Genomic DNA, 24,265 nt, shown 5'->3' on the forward strand with positions numbered 1-24,265 from the left:
TTCAGCGATTCGTCACTGACACACAATCCCCAGTGCTCATCCCAACAAGTACCCTCCTTAATCCCCAACGCCCACCTAACCCGTCCTCCACCCACCCCCCTCCATCAACTGCAGTGTGTTCTCTATCATTAAGGGTTGAATAGTAAATTTCTGAGGCACCCGGATGGCTCAGTGGGTGAAGTTTCCAACTCTCGGTTTTGCTCCAATCGTGATCTCACGGTTTCATGAGTTCAAGCCCCATGTCGGGCTCTGCGCTGACGGCACGAAGACTGCTTGGGATTCTCTCTCTCCCCTCTCTCTCTGCCCCTACCCCACTTGCTCTGTCTCTCAAAATAAATAAATAAACCTAAAAAGATTTTAATAAATAAACAAAATAAAGCAAGGTGAGCGTGAGCTCCTCCAGCTGCCCCTCAGGGCCCTGACTGCCCACCCTTGTCTGGGGGCTCAATACGCACGCGTGTCCAGGCTTCGTTAGGAATCCCAGCACAAGGAAGTCAACAGATGACAATTGTTGAAAGATTCTTTGTTTTGCAGAATGGATTTGCTGCAACCGGCTAGTTCGTAAAACTATCCCCTAGAATGTATTTTATCACAAACAAATCAATTTACATGCAACTTCTCCAGGTGAGGATCTTGAAACCCATGAGGAACCTGAGAATCCCAGGCTGTGGGAAATTTTATTTCCAAACCCCGTGTATCTATAAGAGGCTGGCTGGTCTGCTTATGAGTCTCGAGCTGACTTCGTATCAGGCTCCGGTATTTCCAAGCCATGGGTCTTCAGGAGGCCAATTTTCCTCCTCTGTAGAGTGAGGACTCTATTCCCACCCACAGCACTCTCGGGAAGGTGTACAGGAATAGCTAATACTCCGAGAGGGCTCCCTTTATTGAGGGGCTGCCGTGAGCCAGGCCCTGCTCTAAGCACTTGGCCTTGATTGATTCTTGCAATCCCTCCAGCAGCCCCTCGAGACACCCCATCTCACAGATGGGGTCCGGAGGAAAGTAATGGGAGCAATGAGGGCTCTGTTCTGGTAGTTTCTGGAGGAGTACAGCAGAGAAAGTTCTTTGCAAAGCTCAGGCGTTCCTCTTACCTTCAAAGTTTGTGTGGGAACAAAAGGCAAATCTGTGCAGACCGAGAAAGCAGATTAGCGGCTGCCTGAGTCTGAGAACAAGGATTAAACTGTAAACAGACACAAGGGATCTTATTGGAAGGAATGAAAAAGCTCTGAAACTGGATTATGGTAATGGTTGCACAGCTCCATAAATTTGCTTTAAAAAAAAAAAAAAAGAAAAAACAGGTGGGCGTTGTGGCATGAAAATTATTTTTCAAAAGTTTGCATTGAGATGAAAAAGCAAGCTTGGAAGGGGAAGGGGTGGGTGTTTTCAAAAGTCTGAAAATTCTTTGATGCTTCTCCCATTGGCAGGTGGGAGCCTATGTTCTTGGGATCTAGGCAGGTCTATGGCTGTCTGGACCAGGAGAGGACAGTGGAGGTGACACTATGCGACTTCAGCTTTGTTCCCTGGGACACTCTCCCAAGGCCGCCAGGCTGTGAAGACGTCCCTGAGCAAGGACTCCAGGCAATAATCGCTGGCAGCCTGCATTCAAGTCGCCCCCACCCCACCCCCGGCTGTAGGTGAAGAAGCCTCCAGATGATTCCAGACCCCAGTCACTCGATTCTTCCTGGTTGAGGTCCCAAACATCATGCAGCAGAGACAGTATGTCCTCGAGATGTCCCCTGGGAATTCCTGACCTGCGGTTCATAGGCTCTTGTTTGTGGCTTATGGCTGTTAATATGGGAGCAACAAAAAGGTGCGGGGGGGGGGGGGGGTTGACTGGAGCCCTTGAAGCTGGCGCTGATTCAGGATGTCTGAATCTATCAAGGACAGCCTAAGGCAAAACTCTACTCCGCAGCTGGTGCAGAACGTGCCCCAGCCTCTGCTCACAGGGAGCTCCTCAAAATACCTGCCACCCCTATTTGTAAGCCCTCGAAGACAGCAGGCACCCTGGCAACCCAGTGAACAGCCCCCATTTCTTTCCCTACTTACGTCTTCTTTGGCTGCAGCCAGAATGAAAAGGTCAACCACACAATAAAGGGCCTCTTGGTCATCATTTTCTAGCAACTGCTACTGTATCCCAGGGCCTGGGACAGGCAGATGTGGATGCCCTCACCTTTGAGGGGCTCAAAGTCTACTGGGAACGATATACAAACCGTCTAATTATTTACCTAATTCTTTTTTTTTTTTAAGTTTATTTATTTTTGAGAGAGAGCGCATGAGCGGGGAAGGGGCAGGGAGAGAAGGGGGACAGAGGATCCGAAGCAGGCTCTTTGCTGGCAGCAGCAAACCGGACGCGGGGCTTGAACCCATGAACCTCGAGATCATGACCTAAGCCAAAGTTGGACTCTCAACCGACCGAGCCACCCAGGTGCCCTAATTATTTGCCTAATTCTTATCACTCTTTTAATACCCACCTTTTCCACTGGACTGTAAACTCCTTAAGAAACTGGGTCTCTTTCGCTAACTTAGTTTTTCCCAGAAGGCACTCGATATAGATTTACCGAGTGATTGAATTGAATTGCCAAGTGACAACCTCTTCAGCAAAAGTCCAACCAAGATTCAGAGCAAACCGTGTATTATGTCACTGCTAAAAGCAACCTAGGCCAGTGGGAAGGTGCTCGGAGGAGAAATTAAACGCTTAGGGTGGGTGGGCCCTCTCAGGACCACATGCCACGCACATGCTCTAAGCTCGCTGTCGCTGACCCACTACCGGGTACTATCTGAGCCCCACTTCAAGTCTTTTGCTCCCGTTCTAAAACTCCGCCAGTCTCAAACTTCGTGGAGATCCTCTCCGTCTACCCCCTACACCACCACCACCCCCACCAACTACCCCCACCCCACCCCCACCCGCTCTGGGGAAGAAACTCAAATTTCAGTCTATGATCCCAGTCCTTTACCACCTCAGCCCCAATCTCCTAAAACCAAAGCAGGTTCATGCTTGCAGCCTGAACTCAGATCACAGACTTTTGGCTCTCTCCCCTCCCCTGGATCATTTTCATTTCCGTGCTGAATGTGATAGGCCTTGTCGACACCAGAAATGAGGACCGTGGCCTCCGATGAGGGCAGGAGACGGACACACATTTTAGTCTTGTAAACACGACTCAGCCCCGGAAGCTCCTGGGGTGGCTGAGGCGAGCAGGGCCCCACAATAGGAAGAGTCTGGAGTCAATTCCAGCCAGGTCCTCTGCAGACCCCAGTGCCAAAAATAATGACGCTGCCACGCTGCCTGTGGTCTGCAGCTCGGTACATCTTCCCACTATAATTAGATCACTGGAGACCTAGCCAATGAAAAAAAGATTTATTCCAGCCTGTGCTCCCTCCCCAGCTACACCTCTAAGGCCCTGGTTTGCCTTCCTAATCCCTGAATCAGGCCTCCTTTCTGGGCTCCAAGTAAGAAAGTCAGGAGCAGGAAGTACTTCCTCCCACGAGTGCGTCCTCCCTACTCCTGGCTCTGGGAGAAAAGTCTTTCTTTTCTGTTTTGCTCGACTTCTTTTTTTTTCCCCCCTATTCAAAAAAAAAAAAAGTTAATATCTCCCCTTCTAGAGTCTTTAAATGGAAAACATGGGACGCTCAGGAGAAGTTCAAAGGCTTAGGAATCCTACAGAGCCATGCCTCAGAGGTATTGCTTGTTAGGTCCCAGATCACGGCAATAAAGCGAATACCACAGTAAAGCAAGTCAAATGAATACTTTGGTTTCCCAGGGCGTGTAAAAGTTATGTTTACACTATACTGTAGTCTACTAAGCACGCAGTAGCATTATGTCTAAAAAACCAAAGTGCGTACTTTAATTTTAAAATACTTTATTGCCAGAAAAAAAGACTCACCGTCACCTGAGCTCTCAGCAAGTCGTAACCACTGATCACAGATCACCATAACAAATATAATACTGAAAGAGTTTGAAATGTTGCTTGAACTACCAAAATGTGACACGAAGACACAAAGGGAGCAAATACGGTTGGAAAAATGCTGCTGACAGAATTTGCTCAATGCGGTTGCCACAAACCTTCAATTTGTAAAAAAAAAAAAAAAAAAAAAAAAAACCACAAAACAAAACAAAACCACAGTATCTGGGAAGCACAGTAAAGTGAAGTGCAATCAAACGAGGTACGCCTATAACCAGTATTAGACTTTTTTTTCTTGTCCCCTTGGTTTGCAGACTGAGTCACATGCTGCCTTTGTTCTCCCCAGTAGATGATGGTCACTCTTCACGCTGACTGGCGATGGGGCCACCTCCCGGGGATAGAGGCCATGAGGGCTTCAGGACAGACCTGAATCCTCTAGACCGGCAGTGTGCTCGAACTCTCTGGGCCTCAGTTTCCTCACCGGAAAGTGATATTGACCTCACAGGGCTTGGACTGGATTGAACAAGAGGACGAGGGCCATCCCTGAACCTAATAAACGTTCAGTGAAGCTCTCTTCCTCACCCCTCTAAGGGCACCCCCATTTAGAGAGCTCCAAGGCTAGAACCTGAGGAAGACTGTAGCTATGAAATCGAAGCCACAAAATAACAGAGGTAGAACCATTAAGGGTGCAGAAATGTCTATGTGAGGAGGTGACTGTCGCCCCAAAGCTGTTTCCGCTCCTGCTACGACCCTTGTTTCAATGTACGTGATGCCTGCGCTCCCCAGCTTCCAACCTTTGCCCACCCTGCTGCCTGGCTGCGGAGGTCATGAGCCCGAACAGAGGTCCCCCTGGGGACCCCAGGCTGCCACTGTTGGAAGAGGAGCTGGAGGGAAGGGAGGATGAAAAGGGACAGGGGTGTTTGGGCTGGAGGGTGCCTGGCAGCGGGAACGCCTTGGAGAGCAAAAGCGAGACAGTGGGGTTTGAGTGAGCTGGAAAGATTCTCACGTGTTCCGGTGTGAGTTCTAACATAACCGTGAAGGCTCCAAAGTCACAGCCCAGAAGGTAGCCCCAGGTGCTCAGGGATGCCGGCGGGAAGAGGAGGGGCCTTGAGAACAAGCATTCATCTCAGAGGCACTCTCTACAGAAACGATTTCAAAATTCAGCTTTAAAAAAAAAAAAAAGTGAACATAGGAGCTTAACGATACGTGATTTATGAAGGGCGATTTTGCAGGATCTTGCAAAATCCTTTAAAATATGTATCTACTTTGACCCAGCAATTTCATTTCCAAGAATCTCTCCCAAAGATTTAGTGATTCCAAATGCAATGTGGGGACCTTGTTTGACTTCCGCTCCAAACAGACTAACTAAAAAGATATTTGTGAGACGATGGAGAAAGTTTGAATCCTGGCCGGATATTCGATAGTGAGTAATATCACCTCTAAGTAGAAATCGTTATTCATTTTTTATTAACAGAAGCCCATGGTGTATTCAGATTGCCCTGGGGTTTTTTTAATTATTATTTTTGTTTTATTGTTAATTGTGGTAAAATAGACACAACATAAAATCTGCCATCTTAACCACCATCCTTCACCAGAATTCTTTCTATTTTGTCACACTGAAACTCTGTCCCCATTAAACACTAACTTCCCCTCCTCCCAGCCTCTGGCAACCATGCTTCCACTGTCTGTCTCTATGAATTTGATTATTCTAGGTACCTCACGTAAGTGGAACGGTACGGTATTTGTCTTTCCTTTTCTTCGGCTTCCTCTTCTTAACATTGTAATACCTTCGGGGTTCGTCTGTGTGGTAGTATGTGCCAGAATTTCCTTCCCCTTTAAGGCTGGAAGATTATTCTATTTAGGGCTCCCGGACCCAATTCCAATGTGTGGGGGAGGGAGATCCTCCCACGCCAACGACAAGCAATGAATGCTCTAGATGCCTGAGTGTTCTACAAGTCAACTCAACTCTGACACCATCTACCTGAAGACAGCACAGGTTAAGGATTCAGCCCTAGAAGACTGTCCCCGCCCCCGCCCCCTACCCACTTCAGATGCCAGTCACAAGCGCTTCAGACCAACTGGCTATGAATCACAGCTTTCCATAACCTCCTGTCCTTTGGATGCTATTAATTTGCTAGAGGAGCTCTCAGAACTCAGAGGAACATTTTATTTACTTGGTTACTATAAAAAGATACAAGTCAGGAACAGCCAGATGGATGAGGCGCATAGGGTGAGGTGTGGGGAGCCCTCTCCAGGTGTTCCACTCTCCCCACATCTCCACAGACTCACCAACCCAAAAGCTCTCCGAACGTGTCCTTTGGGGGTTTTAGGGCTGCTTCACTACACAGGCACGATTGATTAAATCATTGGCCATTGACCACTGGGTCCACCTCCAGCCCCTCTCTGCTCCCAGGGGGTGGGGCAGGGGTGCTGAAAGCTCCAACCCTCCAGTCACACGGTTAATTCTCCTGACAATCAGTCCCCATCCTTGGGTGCATCCCAAAGTCACTCATTAATTTGACAAAAGACACCTTTATCACTCCCCTCATTTGGGAAATTCCAAGGGTTTTAAGAACTCCACCAGAGGGGCGCCTGGGTGGCTCAGTTGGTTAAACATCCGACTTTAGCTCAGGTCATGATCTCACGGTTTGTGGGTTCGAGCCCCGCATCAGGCTCTGTGCTGACAGCTCAGAGCCTGGAGCCTGCTTCAGATTCTGTGCTTCCCTCTCTCTCTGACCCCACCCCCCCGTGCTCTCTCTCTCTCTCTCTCTCAAAAAATAAATAAATACACAATAAAAATTTAAAAAAAAAAAAGAACTCCACCAGAAATGGGGACAAGGACCCAAAATATGTTTCTTATTGTAGGTCACAATATCATATATTCCATCGTATGTACTGCTAAAAAAAAAAAAAAATTAAAACAAGCCCAAAATGAAGTCATTTGTCTCCCCATGACAGCAAACCAAGATAATCACAGCTTCAACCTGTCTCAGGATGGGACCTTACAATTTCCTGGTCAGCACTAGTGAGGTCGTCTGCGTGATAAAAACCCTGCCAGTCAAAAACAAGATGCCCTGAGGGGAGGGTGGGGGATGGGTATTGAGGAGGGCACCTTTTGGGATGAGCACTGGGTGTTGTATGGAAACCAATTTGACAGTAAATTTCGTATATTGAAAAAAAAAATTAAAAAACAAAAAAAAACGAAAAAACAAGATGCCCTGACCTGAAACCATCTTTTCTTCCCTTTTGCTTCCCTGCCCCACCCTCCTTCCTATAAAAACCTTACATTTTGTGCAACCCTCCGGAGCTCCCCTCCACCTTCTGGATAGGATGCCATCTCGATTTGTGAGTTGCTTAACAAAGACCGTTAGATCTTCAAATTTACTCAGTTGAATTTTGTTTTTCCACAGGACACGTGGGATACCTGGGTGGCTCAGTCGGTTCAGTGTCTCTTTTTTTTTTTTTTTTAATTTATTATTGAGAGACAGAGAGAGAGACCATGAGCAGGGGAGGGGCAAAGAGAGGGGGAGACACAGAATCCGAAGCAGGCTCCAGGCTCTGAGCTGTCAGCACAGAGCCCGACGCGGGGCTCGAACTCACAAAGCAGAGATCATGACCTGAACAGAAATCGGACGCTTTACCGACCGAGCCACCCAGGCGCCCCAGGTGTCTGACTCTTGACTTCAGCTCAGGTCATGATCTCACTGTTCATGAGATCGAGCCCCACATCAGGCTCTGCGCTGTCAGTGTGGAGCCTGCTTGGGATTCTCTCTCTCCTTCTCTCTCTCTGCCCCTCCCCTGCTGATGCTCTCTCTCCCAAAATAAATAAATAAACTTAAAAAAAAAACATACATACCACATTGTGTTTATCTATTCATGCATCAGCGCACCCTTGAGTCACGTCCACCTCTGGGCTGTGAAGAGGGCTGCGGTGAAGAAAAACCTTTTCGAGACCCTACTTCCAGTTCTTTTGAGCAAAAGTATTCATTTTTATAGCCTGATAATAAAATCGTGGTCACGTTACTACAACAAAGACCTGATCCCTTAGACACACGCTCTCAAGCATTTATGGAAGAAGCTGTTAGCTGCGATGCGATGGGAAGTTGCTCAAATAGAAGAGGGACGAAAGCTACCGGCAGAAGGGAGGAGGGGAAGGGACAAAGAGGGGAAGAAATGTATTTTGTCGTGAAGAGCCAGCGGTGACAGCCAAGGAGACCCCTGGCCCCTTAGTGAGCCAGTTTGAGCCAGATTGGAGCTGAGGCCTTGCACAGAAGTCCCCTCAGCTGACGCGAAGTTACCTTTAGCTCATGGTAACACTAAGATCTCCTCCTATACACCATTTCACGATGTATACACCATCAGGTCGACATACCTCGCATGTGCGGTTGAACCGAAGTGTCAATGCCAGCTCCCTGCCTCCGCCCCCTAGTACACTGAATAAAAGCTGCAGATACTGACCCCACGGAGACAGTGCTTTGAGACCTCTCTCCCTGTCTCCTTACTGATAACAAGTAATCAAAAGGTCTTTGCTTTGCACACTTCCTCGGGCCGAGTTCAGTTTGGTGCACCCCAAGCCGTGAACTCCTTGAGTTCAGTTACAAAATGATACCAGAGCTTAAATTTGCATTAGATCCAGCAGGGGTGGGAGGGAGTAGAGCTGAAACAAAATGGAACAGTTGGATAATTACTGACACTGGGTGATGGATAAGGGGGAGTTTACCAACCTACTCTCTCCTTTTGCGTTTGCCAGTAATTTTTCATTGAAAAAAAAAAGCTTAAAAACAGATATGGAAATGGATGTAGAGATACATATTCATAGCAAAATAAAACACAAACTAAATGTATGATAACAGAGGTTTGTTAAATAAGTTATGATACATTTATATTACAGAATACACAAAGCAGCCTTTTAAAATAATTTTATTGAGTATACGTCACGTACAGGGATAGATATTTATAATATATTGTAAAACATTAAAAAGCAAGCCTATTAAAATTATGCACAGTGTTTTTCTACTTTTGTTTAAAAAGGTAAACATATCTATACAGAAGGCTGTCACCAAAATGTTACTGGGGGGGGCGCCTGGGTGGCTCAGTCGGTTGGGAATCCAACTTCGGCTCAGGTCATGATCTCTTGGTTCATGGGTTCGAGCTCTGTGCTGACAGCTCAGAGCCTGGAGCCTGCTTCCAATTCTGTGTCTCCCTCTCTCTCTGCCCCACCCTCCCATGCGCTCTGTCTCTCTCTGCCTCTCAAAAATAAGGAAAACTAACTTTAAAAAAATTTTTTTAATAAATAAATAAATAAATAAATAAAACATTTAATACAATTTTTTTTTTAAGTTACCAGGTTACCTTTGGGTAGTGTTTGCCTTTGTCTCCTGGCATTTCTTAATTTTTCTACAATGAGCATGAATCACTGTTTAGTGAAAAATATTTTTAAAAGAAAGCATTCCTTGGGGCACCTGGGTGGCTTCAGTCAGTTGGACATCCGACTACTGATTTCAGCTCAGGTCAGGATTTCACAGTTCATGAGATTGAGCCCCACGTCAAGTTCTGAGCCTGGAATTCTCTCTCTCTCTCTCTCTCTCTCTCTCTCTGCCCCTCCCCCGCTCGTTCTCCCTCTCTCTCTCTCTCTCTCTCTCTCTCAAACTTTTCTTTAGAAAAAAAGACGTTACGGGGCGCCTGGGTGGCTCAGTCGGTTAAGCGTCCAACTTCGGCTCAGGTCACGATCTCGCGGTCCGTGAATTTGAGCCCCGCATCGGGCTCTGGGCTGATGGCTCAGAGCCTGGAGCCTGTTTCAGATTCTGTGTCTCCCTCTCTCTCTGACCCTCCCCTGTTCATGCTTTGTCTCTCTCTGTCTCAAAAATAAATAAACGTTAACAAAAAATTTTAAAAAAAAAGACGTTACACCTGCATTCATAGCCACCTTGACAATTTCATCAGCTTCTCCTGCGTACATGTGTGTAAGAGTGTGTATGGGAGTGTCTGAGCATGAGTGTGTGAATAGGTGTGCGTGTGTCTGGATGTGGGTGAATGTATGTGGGTGCCAGTGTGTCTGAGTGTGTGTGCGTGTGTATGTGTGGTAAGACTCCTTAAACATCTACTAAATACAATCACTAGGTGGTGTTTGGGTGCCAACCACATTCCTAATGTGAAGGGTTATTCATTCGTTAATGAATAATCTCATCAGGAACTATTAGCAATCAAAGCCATATTCCTGAGGCTGACAGATCAATCCATGTCCTGGTTAAGACCCTTTGGTCAGTGTCATAAACCAACCCGGGAAGAACCAGTCTGGGGAGAATGTGCTCCACAGACCTCTAGGGGCCGTGACAGCAAAACCACTTTCATCATAACATCAAAACATCGTTTGCCTTCTCCCCTGCATTTGGTCACAAGCATACAGTGGAGTTTTCCAGAGGCTACATGAACATGACCTCACAACAGACTGAATGGAGAAGCAGGGGTAAGCAGGAAACCTTACATCAAAGAGATTTGCAAAAGGGTTTATTGTCAGTATTTTTCAATGAATTGATAAATATTTTTTAAAGGTCTGAGTTTTATTTTTTTATTTATTTTTTATTTTTTTTAATGTTTATTTATTTTTGAGACCGAGGGAGACAGAGCACGAGTGGGGGAGAGGCAGAGAGAGCAGGAGACACAGAATCTGAAACAGGCTGAGCTGTCAGCACAGAGCTTGACTCGGGGCTTGAACTCATGAACCATGAGATAGTGATCTGAGCCGAAGTCGGACGCTTAACCGGCTGAGCTACCCAGGCGCCCCTAAACGTCTCAGTTTTAAATTCTAATTTATTAAATACCCACAAACATAATCCACAGAAACAAAACCTCTTTGGAGTCCTCAACGATTTTTAAAGTGTAGAGGAATTCTGACACCAACACTATTTGAGAGCCACGGTCTTAAATGAACAAACAGCACAACACAAGTTCTTAATGAGGACACAAAGTTATGTCACCGGACACAATGGCGGTGGGCCCTATAGGCAAAGAACCCGGACCCGGGACCCCAGGCAGCCTTGCCTTGATTTCTCCCTTTCTGGGGTCAGGGGCTCTGGTCTCTGCTTCTCTTTGCAACTTAACCCCCACTCCCTCTCTCCCCGCAGCCCCTCATTCTCAACTCCTCTTTGCTGTACGGGACAGGAACGGCTGCCCGGAGAAACCACACTACTGGCCCACCTTGGTTTTGGCCTTGTGGGAGGAAGAAAGCACTTCTCAGAGAGGGAGACACCTGTAGACACCCCGAGAGCTGTGTATTTCAATCATTCTGCTCACTGAGACCCATGAGGCCTTCCATCCAACTTCCCCATGGCACCACCGCTCCCTCCCAGTCTCTGCCAGCCTTGGACCACCACCCAGAGTGCTGCCCTCAGCCATCTGAGACCACAGCTCAGCCAGGTCAATCCCTCATCAAACACCTGAATGGCCACCGTCAATACCTAATAGTCCTAATAGTCAAGACGGACCACAATCTGACTCCAACAGACTGCCCCAGTATCAAACCCCTTGTCCCTCTTTCCACACCCCACACTCCAGCCACAGAGAACGGGTCTGTGCTGTTGCCAGCGCACCTGCTCCCTCTTCCTTCCTCCCTGGCGTTGCCCATCTGTCACAAATGCCCTCCCTCCACTTCTGTGGACCAGGTGCCCCTCCCAAAACACTGCTTCAATGCCACTTCCAACAGGAAGCATTTCCTTCCTCCTTCCCCGCTCGCCCAGAATAGCCCGGCCCTCCCCCATCCCCTCTTGGAACCCTCAGTTCAGCTCTGCTTTATTGTCCTTATTAGGTCACGGCTTCTGTGAAGAACTGTCCTACAATAAAAAATAAATATGTGGTCTTTGTCCCCAGTTCTTGGCACAGAATTCCTAAAATCTTTGGGATTTACTCTGTTTTGTATGAGCTTGAGACAGATCTAAGGGGGTGATGGGGCGGGCTGAATAGCTTCAGGTTCCGCCTAATGGCCAGAACGGCCAACCAGTGATTAGAGGGGTGGCCCTTCCGGCCCCACCCCAACCTCGGGGAAGAGAGAGGCTTCACCAATGGCCCAGGATTTGATCTGTCGCTCCTGCCTAATGAAACCTGGACAACACCCCCGAACAATAGGGTTCAGCAGCCTGCAGGCTGGGGAACTCGTGGCAGTACTGGGAGGCTGCAGCTGGAGAAGGCCCCCAAGGTCCACATACCCCCCTCTTCCATTCGCTTGTTCCTGAGCTGTTGTTCCTTTATAATAAACCAATAAAGGTGGAGTAAAGTGTTTTCCTGAGTTGCGTGAGTCATTCTGGCAAATTATCAACCTTCCAGATTACAGGCAGTCGGAAGGAAGGTGGCCCCTGGGTCTTGCAGCTGGCATTTGAACCGGGGAGATGGTCTTGTCCGACTGAGCCCTTCAGCGCCAGAATGGAATTGAATGGTTAGGCACCCAGTTGGTGTTGGAGGATTGCAGAGTTGGTGTGCGAATAAAACACATCTGGTGTCAGCAGTGGTGTCGACCTTTTGCACGCCCCCCCGGGAGCCATGCCAGGGCCTGGCATACAGTGCCGGAAGTGACACTGCGGAGGAGGAAGCGCTATGCTGGGGCACTCGGCCTGGCCTGGCCAGCACCGTTACGCCAGGCCGGGCTCATCCCCTCTCTGTGCCTCCCCTGTGCAACAGAGAACTGAGGCCCATCATCTCCAAGGCCCCTTCATATAAACCGGGTTAGTGCCAGTCTCCGATCGATAAAGCCTCAGACCCCAGGTCATTATCAATAACACTTGATCAATTGTTGGCAAAAATCCATTTTTTTAATATTTAATTATTTTTGAGAGAGAGAGCGCACGCGCGTGCGCGCACCCAGGGAAGGGGCAGACAGAGGTGGGGGAAGGAGGATCCCCAGCGAACTCCACGTGGACAGCAGCAAGCCGGGTGCGAGGCTTAAACTCACGAGCCGGAGATCATGACCTGAGCCAAAGTCAGATGCTCAGCAGACTGAGCCACCCTGGTGGCAAAAATCAATTTTTGGAAAAAAAAAAAAAATTGGTAGCAGTTTTTAAAACCACACAAACTTTTTAAAGAACTAAACTCAGCCAGGGGAATTTTTTTTCTTCTAAACAGGCACAGACTCAGCTAAATCTCTACTGGGTTTTCTTTTTTCCAGGTCAAGTTCCCTTATTTGCTGCCCATATATAAATTCAACCTTCTAATTTGGGTATTAATTTGTCATTCCTCCCCACTGTGGCTCCCAAGGTTTCTGAGCCCAGAATCATTTGTGACTTTAATGAAGGAACCGTTGGTCCTTCTCTCCTGGATCGTTAATAAAGAGGCTCAGGGAAGCAGGATCCTACGGCTTCCCCCTCTTCCCACCTGATGGATGACTGGTGCTCGTCACCCTCTGTAGCCGCCCCTCTACATTCCTCACCCACAGGAGCACACTCTACTCCTACCGGAGCAAAGAAGCCATCATTTTTCAGGCAGCTTGGAGGGGAGGCTCGCCTTCCCAGCTGCATCTGTTTTCTCCGCATCTCTGCTCGCAAAAGCTTCCGTCATCCACCTCCTTTTCCCCCACAGCACCCCACTGTCCTCTCTAGCTCCTAATGATGTAAATGCAGGCGGTAGCTGGCCAGTTTGGAGAAATCTGCATGCCATTTTGCCCTGACACCCATTTTATTCTCCCTCCATCTGTTGATAAAATCTGTACTCAGGAGCCCCACTGGAGCTATGTGGGTCTCCCAGCCTTTCAAAGGGACTCACTCGTGTGACAGCATGGACCTGAGACAGCAGTTCTGGGGAGGGACACAGGACTGAGTCCGAGGCTGGACAAGATAATAACTAGCCCTCGAGATTTACAGCAGTCACACTTTCATGCCATAGCTCACAGTAGTGTATGGGAGAGGCCAGCAGAGAATCCCAGGCTGGGGGTTTCAGAGAGGACTTCTCAGGTCTGCCCGGGTTCCTTAGGGAGGCACGCTCAGGTGTGGCCAAGGCATTCACCTGCCCAAGGAAGGTGGGCACCTTCCAGGAGCCCGAGTGTTGGGGGAGGCTTAACAAGGCTCTTACAACCCAACCTGGTCATCCTGAAACTCCAGCATATTTACCTTAGGTGGTTGCCCCCAGAGAGGCACGTCCCAGGGATCTAATGTCCAGGTTCAGGGAGCCATCCCTGACGTGACCCAACTAATGTGAGCTCGCTCGTGGATGAGTGACAGGTAGAGACGACACCAGATGGGGTTGTCACACAAAGGAAACTTTATTTGCACCAAATACGGAGATAAAGGGAAATAACTTCCAAAGCTCTGACTCCTCGGCAGCATTTTTATTTAGGGTTTGGGATGAATATTCAGAAAGGGGAGCCTTGTCATTGCATGCAAAGATGGGCGTAAGGTTGCGTAGATATACTTAGAAAACAGGCCTATGCCTGCTTTGAATGTTCTATTACTGCAGCTTGAGCTCCTCCTAGGGCAGAGACTGTAACACTATAATGAAGCAGAGGTAACTGTCAAGGTAACTGACAAGGGGGCTTGCTCCCCGTATAAACTAGACAGGCTCCTCTGGGTTTGCTATCTGGGGTCAGGAATGTGGGATCTTGCTTATTTTTGAAACAGCCCTGGGAGTTTTTACCAATGATTTATTGTCACTGATTTGGTTAGGCTATTTCCTGGCCTGGGAGAGACGGTTAGGTTTTGCATTGCTTTTGTTCTTTAAGAGCCTGAACGACTGAGGATTTTTGCATTTCTTTGTCATTCTGAGACCTCCTCAGAAGTTCTGGGAGAAGTGTTGTTCTACTAGCTAGTAGAGCTGGTGGGGCGAGGTCCTAAAATGACTTCTCTTGTGTCACAAACTCTACGTCTCATCTTTCTGTTTCCGGGGACCCCTCACTCTTTCTGCTTAGACCTCCTCACCACTAGCTCCACTGATGGCACAGACTGTAAGGTAATGACTAGGTATCACACGTGTCCAGCCAAATTGCAGCATGGGTTTGTACAATCCATAACCTCCTAAAATCCAGGGCCTAGGGGAGTCTTCGTGCAGTAAACCTAGTCATCTCCAAGGATAGGAGAAGGGACAGCCCCGTGTTCAAGGACTGGGTCTCCAGGAACCCAGGTGCACACTTGTAAACACACACACACACACACACACACACACAGTGCCTGGGTTAGGTGCCCAGGCCCACACTCCCACAGCATTAATTGTTCACTTGTCCAACACCCCCACTCACCCCCACATCCCTCACCCAGCTGCTGTCAGCCCTTGGAGAGAAGAGATGTATAACATTTGCACCTGGATCCCAGCCCTCTGCACGGCCTGGCTCCAAACAGGAGTCCCGAATGTTGCCAAGGCAAACTGAGGTGTGGGGGGCAGTGCCATTCGGCCCCTTGAATGTCTTTTCCCTGCAGAAGCAGGGCAGATGTACCCTGGGTGGGCTTCATGCCGGCAGCACAGAGTGGGGTGCTCCGTGGCTCTTTTTTCTTTGGATCCAACAGCATGGGGAACTGGTGGGCAGGGAAGGGGGGGTCAGGGCAGGGAGAGGGGACTGCCTATCCTCCGGGGTTCTTAGCAGGAGGAGGGATCACAGCTGAACACCAAGCCCAGTGCCTGGCAGGTGGTAAATTCTCAGTGAGTGGCATTTGTGGTTGTCACTTTAGGTCCGCCCTGGAACACGCAGTATGCAAAGTCCTACTCCATCCCCCACACGCGGTACACAATTCCATCCTCGTCCCTCTGACCAGTTACTTGAGGGGCAAATTGGACCTTTTCGGATGCTCTGGAGGCACATGGAGCTTAGGGTTGCCAGATTCATCAAATAAAAACATAGGATGCCCCATTACCTTTGAATGTCAGGTAAACGATACAATAAATTTCTAGTGTAAGTATATCCCAAATATTTCATGGAACATACTTATACTAAAAAAGTTTTCATTGTTTGTCCGATACTCAAAGGTAACGGGGCACCCTGTATTTTACCCATCAATCCTGGTGAAGCTCTCATTTGATGGGATCTGACCTTCGCCAGGCCAACTGTACCTCATTTTGAAGGCTCTGACCCATTCTCCGTGACGAGAGCATCCTGAAGCTATGGTTGAGAGATTTCCCAACTCTTTTGTAACTGGTATAGGGGCAAATCAAAGAGCATGAAAGTGGGGCGCCTGGGTGGCTTAGTGGGTTGGGCGGCCAACTATAGCTCAGGTCATGATCTTGCAGTCTGTGAGTTCGAGCCCCACGTCAGGCTCTGTCCTGAGCACTCAGATCCTGGAGCCTGCTTCTGATTCTGTGTCTCTCTCTCTGCCCCTTCCCTGCTTGCTCTCAGTCTCTCTCTCTCTCTCTCTCTCTCTGTCAAAAATAATAAACAATAAAAAAAATTTTTTTTTTAATTCAAAGAGCATTAAAGTATAAACCAGAAGCTTTCACTTCCCGGTACCTGCCACTTGCTGGGCTCACTCACAACCTCACGGGCATTCCTGCTGGGGAGCAGATCCCATAATGACATCACAGCTGGACTCCATAATTTTGTGGTCATTTTCGGTTAATTAAAGCAATCTCATTCTGGCTTTTAAGGGTCTGTCCTATTCATCTTAGAACTTCAGTCTCATTTTCAATTCAAAGCACTCCCTGCCCCTCCAGCACGGGCCACGTTCGTGGACCTTGCAGCTGGGGAGGAGAGGGACAGGGAGGAGGTGCTGACCTCTTCTCCCACTTCCCAGTGTTTGTCCCTCCGGGTTTGGGGGGCGGGGCAGAGAAAGGAGGAAAACAGATGTCCCCTGCAGGACTTCCCCAGGAGGCTACTGTCCTCTCCCAGAGCCTAATGCCACTCCAGTTAGGAGGCGTGAAGTCCCTCGTGAGAGGCACCCCATCGTCCAGTTGAACCCCAACTATGGGCCTCCCTTCACCTTCCTCTCTGACAATGCCTCTGGCCCATGCTGCAAAGGTCCTGGCCAGCTAAGCCCGTTCCATTCACTCTGTGGGGCCTGTGGGCACAACTCCTGTTTCTTCCTGGTACTCAAAGGGGTCTTCTTTGCCCCCTGCCCACGGGCTACTCTCACCAAGCTCCCGTCTCAATATCCCGCAGCATCAGACTCCCCAGAAGCAGGCTCTAAAATGAGCATCTGTGAACAGGTGAATTATTAAGAATGCTCCCAGTAGGAACGTGTTACAGAGCTGGGGTTGGGGCAGCAGGGGGAAGACAGATAGGGAAGGAGAAAAGCCAAGAAAGGGTCTGATTTCACCTGGTAGGCCAGGAAATTATGGCTTCGGCAGCCAAGGCTGGCCCACCACCCATATCATGTGGTCTATGAGCTAAGAATGGTTTTGGATTTTTTTCATGTAAAATGTAAAGATCTTCAGCCTCAATAGATATTGTCTCTTGACCTGTAAAGCACACAATAGTTCTATCTAGCCCTTTATGGAAAAAGTTTGCTGATTCCTGGATAGTATGTACTCTTTGATTGGATCCTGGCTTGACAAACTGCCTGTGAAATGCATTTAGGGCATAATTAGAACATTTTTACTACGAACTGATGTTAGGTGATATTAGAAAATTTGTTAGAGATGTATGCTTAATTATTTAGGGTTGAAATACCATGATGATTATAATTTGCTAAATACTTCAATAAAGCAAATGAGGCACATATGGTAAAATGTTAATGATTCTGAAGTCCAGGTGATGGGTTTCATTATGCAGTTCTCATTACTATATGTTTGAAATTTGTATAATTAAATATTATGAAATTAATATACATCTTCCTTTTTTTCATCTTCCATATCTAAGCCATCAACTAAGTCCCGGCTATTTTACTGTCTACAATGCTTCCAGACCTGTCCCTCTCCTTCATCGCAGCGACCAGAGTTTCAGCCCAGGCCTTCATCAAAAACCACACAGTGGTGCAGAATCATGCAGGGAATTAAAAAAAAACAAATAGACCTATATATGATTCCTTCTTTCGGCAAATACAGTCGACCCTTGAACAACACAGGGGTTGGGGCACTGAACCCTCCCATGCAGTCACAAATCCGTGTATAAGTTTAACTCCCCCCCAAAACCTAACTACTAGTAAGCTTACTGTTGACCAGAAGCCTTAATGATAACATAAACAGCTGATTAACAGATACTGTGTGTGCTATATATGTATTACATACTGCATCCTTACAATAAAGGAAGTTAGAGAAAAGAGAATGTTCTTAAGAAAATCATGGAGCGCCTGGGTAGCTCATTCATTTGAGCACCTGACTTCAGCTCAGGTCATGATCTCACAGTCTGTGGGTTCGAGCCCCACGTCAGGCTCTGTGCTGACAGCTCAGAGCCTGGAGCCTGCTTCAGATTCTGTGCCTCCCTCTCTCTCTGTCCCTCCCCCGCTAGTGTTCTGTCTCTCTCTCTCTCTCTCAAAACTGAATAAAAAACGTTAAAAAAATTTTTTTTAAAAATCATCAGGAAGAGGAAATACACTGACAGTGTTGCACTGTATTTATCAAATGAAGCCCACATGTAAGGGGACGCGTGCCATTCTAACTGTGTTGGTCAAAGGCCACCTGTATTCATTAAGCACCTGCTCCATGTCAGGCCCTGGGGATGCAGCCATGACTCCTCAGGGCTGTGTCCTCCTAGATAGTCCCCAGGCCTCAGAACCACTCCCCCCCATCCCCTGCCCCAGCCCACGATCACCACTCCCCACAACCTCAGGTGTTCATGATGATGGTGCTGAACCATCAAGAATGAGTTTCATTATGTCTGGAATACCCCATGCAGAAAGACAGAGCCCATGTCACCCGCTCCAGCAAGATCCGTGACATCATTTTTCATTACTTTAACTTTGGCTACTAAGAGTGGTGCTTTCTCCCTGCCCTGAAAGGTTGCTCTCAGGGGTCATTCTGCCAGGGCTGAGCCCTCCCCAGCATTACCCCATGGTTCTACCCAGTGGTGTGCTGGAAGAATTTTATAAACCAGCTCTCTGGAAAGGAGACAAAAAGCTTGGATTTGTATGTTTGCCCATTTCCGTAGCATAGATACCCTACTGACACCAAGGTACCAAAATGTGATGTCTCTGAACACAAAACTGGGAGAGGTGCATGTTAGCACGTTATGCTGTATTTCTAGCACACAGTTACATCGGATGGATACAATCTCAAGAGCAGACTAATAACAAAATGTAGTAAAATAATTAGACAGTGATGAGTTTTAAGTATGTCTTACCTTTTTAAAATATAGCTTGTGTCACAAATGTGATACATAGTTTACTTTTTAATTTTTGTTATCATGTTTACTTATTTTGAGAGAGAGAGAGAGAGAGAGAGAGAGAGAGAGAGAGAGAACAGGCGGGGGAGGGGCAGAGAGAGGGGGAGCCACAGAATCCGAAGCAGGCTCCAGGCTCTGAGCGGTCAGCACAGAGCCCGATGCGGGGCTCGAACCCATAAACCGTGAGATCATAACCTGAGCCAAAGTCAGGCGCTCAATGGACTGAGCCACCCAGGTGCCCCTGCATGGTTTAATTTTTAACACTGGCTGGATTTCACAGCAGCTGGCTTGTAAAATTCTGAAAATGTAGCAATCGGTTCTCATGATCCAAGCCGGCTCCAGCCCCTTCTGCTCCAACCAAGGGCAGGAACTGAATGGTTTACAGTGGAATTGGCTGGAGCTGAGTTCATTTGAAGTTTCAAATTCAGCACCTTGGCCTCCCCATCTGAGCCAGCCTGAGGGCACAGCAACAGTGGGGTGGGGGGTGGGGGCCACTTGTGGCCACTTGCTTACGTGTAAGCACCTAGGTGACTTCCTTACCCAGCCCCAGCCCCTCATCTGCAGCCCGCAGGTGCACGCCTGCCTTCAGGGCTGTGTGAAGGAGTAGCCACAGTAATACACAGGAGCTGTGCAGATACCAGCATTTCTGCTTATAATGCGCTCCTAAAAAATCGTGGGTTCTGCAAAATTGCACACTAAGATGCGTTTTTCTTTAAAGCACAGTTTATGAGAAAACTAGGATTCAGGGCAGACAGACCACTCCAAACCTAGGAGTCGTCGTAATCAGAGCACTAATAAAAACAATAACAGCCTAATAAAAATACCCAGGGAGTTCAATCCCCAGCCAGCATCACTGCTCATGGAACCCTTAAGCCCTGAGACCTGAGCTTCCTGCTTGGAGGAATGCGTCCTTCCAGCATTTGCTTCCAAGAGAGACAGTGTGCATCAGAACTACAAGTCTGATCCAGGGCATAGGCTGCTTTGCCTAATATTTTTTAACACAATGGGAAAGTCTTTTCAGTCTCACCACTAGGCACTCACTCACAGCTTCACAGGCAGCTTAACTTCAAGGAAAGGGGAAGTTCTTCAAGCCACCAAAGCAGCCATGATTGCAGTAAAGGAAGCCCTTCTGTGGGATTTGCAGCTTCTTCTTGTCAAGATCTCCTACATGGCCGAGGCTCTCTTCCATTGTAAGAAAGCTTCCCCATCCACCTCCACCTGTCTTCGACCCTTAACGTATCGAGAAAGATCAAGTACGAGCCCACACATTTTACTGACATCATTCCCCTATTTACCAAGCTCACACGGATAATTCATATCATTGAAGTGAAGCTGGCTTCGGTGATGGGTTAGAAATAGTTAATCAAGGATGTCTGGCTGGCTCAGTCAGTAGAGCATGTGACTCTGGATCTCAGGATCAGGAGTTCAAGCCCCACACTGGGCATGAAAAAGAAAGAAAGAAAGAAAAAGAAGAAAAGAAAGAAAGAAAGAAAAGAAAGAAAGAAAGAAAGAAAGAAAGAAAGAAAGAAAGAAAAGAAGGAAGGAAGGAAGGGAGGCAGGAAGGAAGGGAAGGAGTTAATCAAAATAAAAACACTCCCCTCCTCAAAAGCCCATAATTCCTACTGAGCCCTCCAGCAGAGGAGGGCCGGGGTTTCAGGATTACGGAACCTACAACATGCCCTTCTTTACTTAGCAGGATTCATCCCTCATTAAGCAAACCTATATTTAGGATTGCACATTTCTTCAGGGTAAACACCTTCTCTGCACCTGCTTGGCATAAAGAAAGAGAAATGAGTCATTCGTTTCCAAGAGGCCACTCAGCACCATTTACCATTTCAGACCCCGCCATGTGCATTCACACAACCCTTCCAAAGCTACAGCTCTTCATCTGACTGAGAAAAGTCATAAAATCAAAACAAAAAGACCCAAACCTCAAATCCTGAAGAAGTCATGAAAATCCCCAATGCTCTTCAGGGATGTTTCCAGTCGTTGACTATTTCCACTTTGTAAAACCCTCTCTCCTCATTACCAATTCAATTTAACAAATACTGGTTGAATAATTACTGTGTCCAGCCCTGTGCAGGAAGCTGGAAACCCAAGGAAGAGATTCTGTTTAGAGAGACCGGAATCTGTAAAATTCAATTTAGATTTTCATTAACTTTGGTTTGGTTTGTTTTTTTAACTTTGGCTACCGAAAGTAGTGAGCACCCTGGCCTGTTCTCCCAAGGGCTTGGAGCTGCGTTTTCTTCTTCTCCTAGAGAACAAGGGAGGTAGACAGAAATGAATCGCTGTGCATCTTCAAGGCAGCGGCATCCAAAAATATTTGCGGGTAGAGAAGTAGCACAGAGAAGGGAGGAATTTCCTCTCATGGTCAGGTTTCTGAGAGGCCAGGGATGCCTTCCTAGGGAAGGTGGTACCTGAGACGGGTTTTAAAGGATGCATAGGAGTTTTCCAGCTGAACTGAGACTGACTGTCCATTACACGTAAAGAGATTACCAAGCCCTAGAGAGACGACTCAGAAGGCCACTGAAAGAACTTTACACAGGCCTGCACCGAGGAGGAGTCCCCAGGTGCTTCAGAGCAGGGCCTCTCAGCCTCAGCATTATTGACATCTTAGACTAGATAATTCTGTGTTGGGGGGTACCGCGTAGGATATTTAGCAGCATGCCGGCCTCTACTCACCAATAGCACGCACCCACAAATCGTAACAACCACAAACATCTCCAGACATTGCCAAATGTCCCCTAGAGGACAAAATCATCCCAGGATGAGAATCACTGTTGCAGACACTATTTCTACACGGACACTGGCATGGAAATGTGGGCAGAGGGGATGCTATGGAAAAGCAGCAGAGGGCGGGGGGGGGGGGGGGGCTGGGGCACACTTCTGTGGCTTTCCAAACAGCTCACAGCCCAGGGTGAGGACCGGCGCACGCTGGTCTGCGTGTATTCACTGGGTCAGGGAGATCGGCTGGGTCGTACACATCAAGGACAGGGTACACGAGCCAGGACAGGCCCAGGTACTGGGACTCCGTGACAACAGCCTCCTCTCCGTCCTCCTACTACGTCAACCCCCTGAGAACCTGCAAACGGCCCCAATTTGGAAAAACAGTGGTTTGGGGGGAGCGGCCCGGGACTTCCAGTGTGGGGGCCGCACCTGAGCTGCAAGGAGCAGTCCCAGTGTCCCCAGGCGCTTTGTGCTGTCTAAGGAAGGACGGTCACAGCCCTGGGCAGTGGCACAGCCTTCACAAAGGGGAAACGGCTTTGTAATTTCAGGGGCTCCCCTACATCTCTCGAGGGGCAACGAGGGCCCCTCTAAGGGCACCATCCTTGGACCAGTGTTGGGAAAGAAGTGTGGCTCTAGAAAAGAAGTGAACACCCTGTTCCCCGCAGCAGGAGAGGGGACGAGGCCTGCAGCCGTTATCAGCTCAACTTGACTCTGCAAGTCCTGAATCAAACATCAAGGGCGCCAGGTCTCCATGACCCAAGTGATCCGGTTTGAATCCCCTGGCTGAGTCTCCGGGGCCCTGGGCCTCCAGGTGTCTCTCCTCTCAACCCTTCATGGCCAAAGCTCTGCCCAACTACAAATACCGACTACAGTTCCCAGAAAGAACAACACTGCCACACCTTTGGCTGCGCTGCCCCCTCCGCCTGAACTCCCCTCCTGCCCTTCCTTCCTGCCTCTTTTTTAAAAAAAAATTTGGGGGGTATGTGGGTGGCTCTGTCGGTTGAGCATCCAACTTTGGCTCCCGGGGGTTCAAGCCCCGTGTCAGGCTCTGTGCTGACAGCTCAGAGCCTGGAGCCTGCTTCAGATTCTGTGTCTCCCTCTCTCTCTATCTCTTCCCTGCTCACAGTCTCTCTCTCCTCTCTCTCTCTCTCTCTCTTTCAAGAAACAAACATTAAAAATTTTTAACATTTATTCATTTTTGAGAGACAGAGTATAAGTGGGGGAGAGGCAGACACGGAATCGGAAGCAGGCTCCAGGTTCTGAGATGTCAGCACAGAACCCGACTCGGGGTTTGAACTCATGAACCACGAGATCATGACCTGAGCTGAAGTCAGACACTTAACCGACTGAACCACTCAGGCGCCTCTTACCGAATGGCCTAACGACTCCATCCAGAGGCCCTCTCTTGGTCCTTCCCTTCCGGTAAAACTGGCCCTTTCCACCACTCCCTGGGAGGCCTCCGTCAGTTCACCAGGCCTCTAACTGGAGCCCCCTGAGGGCCGGGGTCAGGTCTTCCTCCTCCTCCTGATTGCAGGACCCAGAAGGGGCCGGGCACCATCCCACCCACAGCTGGGCCCCCGTGTGTGTGTGTGTGTGTGTGTGTGTGTGTGTGTGTGTGGCTTCTCCCAGCTTCTGCTGCATCCTGATTTCCTAACTTCTTCCGGGTGGCTTTCCTCCAGGGCCAATGTAAGTGACTCTTTCTACCTGAGGTGTGAAAGGCTAACAGCTCACCCGCTGTTGCCCCAGGTACCAGAGGCGTCCTCCCGGGGCCTCGAGCACCTTCACCAGAGGAGGTGCCAGAGGCGTGGGTGAAATGTGGGGTTCTCTGGGCTGAAGCAAGGGATGGCTGGCTGCGACTTACTGTTCCCTACCCTACTCCCTGTTACAGGGAGTGAGTGGGCTGCTTCCTGCGGCAAGGAGGATCTGCACATACGCTAACAGCCTTGGGAAGACCAGTGCAGGTGTTTTCTTTCTGAGAATCTGGAGTGTTTGGGGACTAAGTCGGCAACTGTCAAATGGTGAAGGTCGAATGCTCCTTCTAAGCTTATGGAAGATTCAAGAAAGATTCAAGAAAATGTGAGATTTGCCCTGGAGTGACTGATGAAGTGACAAGACACGCTTAAAGGACTTTCAGCAAGACGCAGGTTCAGGTGGTGAACAATCTACAGATGTAGTGGTTTACGATTTGGGATTTTTTTAAAAAAACAATTGACCCTCTCTCTACTCTCATTATAAGAAATTATGAATGAAAAGCTATGAATTATATAAGAACGGTGACTGGGCGGCTCTGTCATTTAAGCGTCTGACTCTTGATTTCGGCTCAGGTCATGGTCTCATGGTGTGAGATTGAGCTCCACGTCTTCAGGTTCTCTCTCTCTTTCTCTGTCTCTGTCCCTCTGGCCCTCCCTTGCTTGCTCCTGTG

This window comes from Panthera tigris, chromosome C1 (genome assembly GCF_018350195.1).
Source record: "Panthera tigris isolate Pti1 chromosome C1, P.tigris_Pti1_mat1.1, whole genome shotgun sequence".
Taxonomy (NCBI): Eukaryota; Metazoa; Chordata; class Mammalia; order Carnivora; family Felidae; genus Panthera; species Panthera tigris.